Raw genomic sequence first — 5,326 nt, forward strand, 5'->3', positions numbered from 1 at the left:
TGGATGCGTAAAGGGTATCCGATGTGGGAGAGGATGATGATGCTTGGCGAGACCAGTGAGAGTGCTTGGTTGTTTTTGATTGCCCCGGCCGGTGCTCCCTGGCTTGGTCGATCGTGTGGCCGGCGGAGAGCGGGTACTTAGGAATTTTCTGAGGGAGATGAACAGGCGAATAGATGTGAACGGGCGTGTTGAATACGCTTGGTCACTGTAGTATTGATTGACATTCAACTGTTGCAACGATTGACATTCCGTGGTTGCATGTCTGACACGTGTCTGCTTGCTGATTGGTTGATGCTTCATGGGCCGTGCCCTGATTGGTCCTTCTTTATGGGCTTTCCCCTATAAATAGGGCAGTTTACTCCGTGATTTTGGCCATTACTTTCATTTCCTCAAATTTTCGAAAATTTTCTCCCAAAATCTTCATCTTTCTAAACTTTCAAGGGCTTTCTATTCTTCAAATCTTCGGTCTTCGATCCGGCGAGTGTATTTCTTCAAGGTAATCAAACAAATTTTCTTTTATTTCGTTGGTAATTTGTTGTGAACATGTCTTCTGCTGATGCTGGACCTAGTATACCTGCGTCGGGGGGCCCTAGGTCTCCTTCTCCTGAAGTTGATCCTCAAATTCTTGAGGAATGGGAGGACTCTGATTCCTATGGCGATTTTGGTGATGATTTCGGTGATGAAGTGGAAAGGCCTCGTCGTAATGAAGGGAGGCAGTACGTTATGGATCACGGCGGCGCTGTAAGGCCGTCTTGACCGTGCTTGGACTCATAAGCTCGCCAGTTGTTCAGGCGACAAATTTTTCGAGGGCCATTTTTTCTTCGGTAGGGGATACGAAATAGTTATCCCCGAGGAGGGTCAGGCCGTCTGTTGCCCTCCACCGGGCCATACCGGCGTATATATGCACCATCTGGAGTATGGGCTCCGGTTTCCGCTGAATGGGTATGTTATGGCCATTATTAGAGCCATGAACGTTGCCGTTGCACAACTGCACCCGTTGGCTATGAGGACCATAATCGGCTTTGTCTGGCTCTGTCTCTTCAAAGGAGAGACCCCAACGGTCAATTTATTCCGCCGGCTTCACCATCTCAAACCATTTTCTGGCCGCGTCGGATGGTACAGTGTGGAGATGGAGCCGGGTTATGTCTCTGTCAACAAACTTCCTTCTTGTAAGGACTGGCAAGGCCGGTGGGTGTACGTTAAGGTGCTTGGATGACTATCCGCCGCCACGCTTCTTTTTCAAAGACCGAGTTAACTTGCGGTGTGAGACTCAGGCGGAGCACGATAGATGGGTTTCCCGGAAGAAGCTCAAGATGGATGCCAGCAGTGTCTATCTCCAAGTGAATGAGAGGCTGGCAATGAGGCTCTTTGAGACGGACAAGAGTGGGGTACCGAAAAAATGGATTCCCCCGACGCAGATCATCCTTCAGGATGAGCCGCTCTGCCACGTGGGCCTCATACCGGCCCTAGCACAGGGTGAGTGGGGTCGGTGTGAGGCCCATCGCCGCTCTTAATGCTCTTGCTCCTCGGATTTCGGTTTATTTCCTCTACCTAACTCTTGCTTTGTTTCTTTCGCAGACCACTTTGGAAAAGACTTGTCTGAGGATCTTCTTCGGAGAATGGGGCTGCACAAAGATGGGACCGTTGCTAACTTGCATCCGAAGGCTGTAGCCCACGACCGTAGGAAGTCGGCGAGTGACCTTATGGAACAACGGCTGAAGAGCTTGAGCGTGGAGGAGGCTCAGGCGAGGGTCGTTAGCGGTGCAGTGCGTCGGACGCGAAAAACACCATTGACCCCGGCTCCATCTCCTATCCCTCCCCCCAAGAAAGTGGAGATTGTTGATATTCCTTCTGAGGGGGACTCTGATGGGGAGGGATCTCCTCTCATCCGTAAGAGGAAGAAGTCGGCCCTCTGGCTTTGGCGAGGAGTTGCCTCCTCCGGTCAAGAAGGCCAAGCATGGTAACTATCTACCCCGTGACTCAAATTCAGTAGGGCTTTCGATGTGTCGATACGGGTTGATACGATGTCTTTATTAAATTTTTGCAGACCAACCGCAGTCGGCTCTTGGTCTCGTTGGGCAGCAGGTAGGGGGGTCCTCTGCGCAGGTCGGTGATCAAGGCGTCACCGTCAACCCTTCATCCCAAAAGGCTTCCTCCTCCCAGCCGCGGGCTGGTGGTCAAATTGTCACCACCGTCCCTTCATCCCAGAGGGCTTCCGTCTCCCAGCTTATAGAGGAAGGCACGAAGTTGATTAGGGAGCTGGCAAGGTGGAACGTGGTTACCGGTGCTCGTCTCATGGAGCAAGAGAAGGCCGTGGCTCGAGCTGTTCATGAGCGTAATGCCACTAAGCGGGTGGCTGCGTCGGCGAAGCTGGATCTCCTCAATGAGCGGAAGCTTAGGGGAGATGCTGAGAAGGCGCTCTTGGGCGAGAGAAAACTCGGGGAGGACGCCGAAAAGGATGTCCCGGGCCGAGAGAGCCAAGGCCGAGGCTGCGCGGCAAAGGCTGCGAAGTTGTTGGAGAAGTGTAACTTTGTACGGGGGCGTGCTTGACCTCTATCTCCAGCGAGAGAACGAATCCGAGGGCCTGTTTAAGGCCCAGGCGGGGGTGATTCGGGGCAAAGAGGCCGTCATCAAGCAGAAGGAGGAGGACATTGAGATGCTCCAGACCGTCATGCTCCCCAATCTGTGCGCCGAATTTCGGGATCTGGCTGAAGGAGCTGCCAGGGAAGTGATCGAGGAGCTTTTTCCTCTTGAAGATTCCTTTCCGTGGGACAGATATAACGAGCTGCTTGATGATAAGCTTGCGGCTAAGGAGAAAGCCATGGCGGAGAAGGCCCAGGAGGCGGTGAGGGCGAAAATTGAGAAGGAGGCGGCCGCGGAGAGAGCTGCTCTTGCTGAGAAGGCTAAGGCGGCCAAGGAGGAAGCTGACAGAATGAGGGCGGCTGATGACGCCGAGGCCAGAGCTGAGGCTGCTAAGAAAGCTGCTGGGTTGCCCATTGAAGAAGATGCGGCTACCGCTGCTGATGGTAAGCAGCAACAGGCATAGGGCTGCTTGATGAGAACAAGTTTACAGCAGATCTGCCTCAGCTCCTCACATACTACCAAGTGCTGCTTGATGAGAACAAGTTTACAGCAGATCTGCTTTAGCTGCTTGGGAGTCAATTGTTAAACCCTTCTTCCCTGCCATCCTTTGGCGCTTCAAATGATGCTTGCAATTTTTGTTTTTCTTTCCTTGTATTTTGTACGACCTTGGTAGGTTGTGTTTCGGCTTACCCCAATGGGGACGGCCGTTGTCTGCATTCTTTCCACCTGTAACCTGTTATTATTAATAAGAGTTTGCTTCCTTTGCCTTTGGCATGTCGAGGTCTTTTTCTTATTTCTTTTGAGCGTTTCAACGGTATTTAGTGTTTCTACTCTGCCTCTTGCTTGGCCGAGGTCTTTTCTCGTTTTTGCCTGAGTTGCCCTCTGACGTCTTTAATTGAGCGTCTCTTTTTGTTTCCGACTTAGCTTGGCCGAGGCGGTTTAGAGTGTTTATCTCAACTTAACGTTTTCAAGGCATTTTGATTTGTTTATCAAATGCGCTGGCCGCGACTGTCGCGGTGTCTGCTTTCTGATGGAGACTGCCGCTCTTGTCGATGCACGATGAAGAGTCGGCGTCCGGATAGCGTATTACGCGGCGTCTACCACTTTACGTGACTGCCGAAGCGTCTACTATTTGGGGTGACTGCCACTGCACTACATTTCTTCATGGTGTCCACCGCTCTTGTCCAATCGACAGTATGAGTCGGCGTCGGCCTCATTCTTTATAACGACTGCCGCTCTTGTCCAATCGACAGTGTGAGCAGGCGTCGTCGTTTTCACAACGAACGCCGCTCTTATCCAATCGACAGTATGAGACGGCGTCGGCTTCATTCTTTATAACGATCGCCGCTCTTGTCCAATCGACAAGTGTGAGCGGCGTCGTCGTTTTTACAACGAACGCCGCTCTTATCCAATCGACAGTATGAGACGGCGTCGGCTTCATTCTTTATAACGATCGCCGCTCTTGTCCAATCGGCTGTGATGTGAGCGGCGTCGTCGTTTTCTACAACGAACGCCGCTCTTATCCAATCGACAGATGAGACGGCGTCGGCTTCATTCTTTATAACGATTGCCGCTCTTGTCCAATCGACAGTGTGAGCAGGCGTCGTCGTTTTCACAACGAACGCCGCTCTTATCCAATCGACAGTATGAGACGGCGTCGGCTTCATTCTTTATAACGACTGCCGCTCTTGTCCAATCGACAGTGTGAGCAGGCGTCGTCGTTTTCACAACGAACGCCGCTCTTATCCAATCGACAGTATGAGACGGCGTCGGCTTCATTCTTTATAACGACTGCCGCTCTTGTCCAATCGACAGTGTGAGCAGGCGTCGTCGTTTTCTAACGAACGCCGCTCTTATCCAATCGACAGTATGAGACGGCGTCGGCTTCATTCTTTATAACGATCGCTCTTGTCCAATCGGCAGTGTGAGCGGCGTCGTCGTTTTCAACGAACGCCGCTCTTATCCAATTGATGATATGAGACGGCGTCGGCTTCATTCTTTATAACGATCGCCGCTCTTGTCCAATCGACGGTGTGAGCGGCGTCGTCGTTTTCTACGAACGCCGCTCTTATCCAATCGACAGATGAGACGGCGTCGGCTTCATTCTTTATAACGACTGCCGCTCTTGTCCAATCGACAGTGTGAGCAGGCGTCGTCGTTTTCACAACGAACGCCGCTCTTATCCAATCGACAGTATGAGACGGCGTCGGCTTCTCGATGGCGCCTAGCCTGAAAAATGAACATTTTGATGAAACACTTGGTCCCTTTTACATTGGATATTAACATGCGTCGGGGTGCCCACAGCTGTTTTGGGCACCTCCGGCGCTAAACAAGGTCTATTAGTTTCCTAATGCCTTATTAGAGGGATTGCATGTTCTTCCCACGTCAGCCGTCGGTTGCATCCATAAGGTCGCCCTTTGGTTGTGAGGATGAGCTTTTCCCTTTCTCCGACTGCTTCGCCACTTTGAGGGATTGCATGTTGCATCCTCCGCGGATATCCGGATGTTGACCACCTCGTCCTTCTCGTCTTTGGAGACGAGCTTATGTGCTTCCCCCCGGTCCGAGACATACATTAGTGTCAGGGCCCGGATGGACATCACTGCGTCGGCATCGCTCAGAGTAACTCGGCCTATCAGGGCGTTGTAGGCGGATGAGCCGTTGATGACGACGAACTCGGCTAAGACATTCTTGGCCGCATTCCCCTCGCCGAACATCACCGGGAGTCTGATTGAACCCAGGGGTA

The sequence above is a fragment of the Silene latifolia genome, unplaced genomic scaffold (genome assembly GCF_048544455.1).
Source record: "Silene latifolia isolate original U9 population unplaced genomic scaffold, ASM4854445v1 scaffold_96, whole genome shotgun sequence".
NCBI lineage: Eukaryota > Viridiplantae > Streptophyta > Magnoliopsida > Caryophyllales > Caryophyllaceae > Silene > Silene latifolia.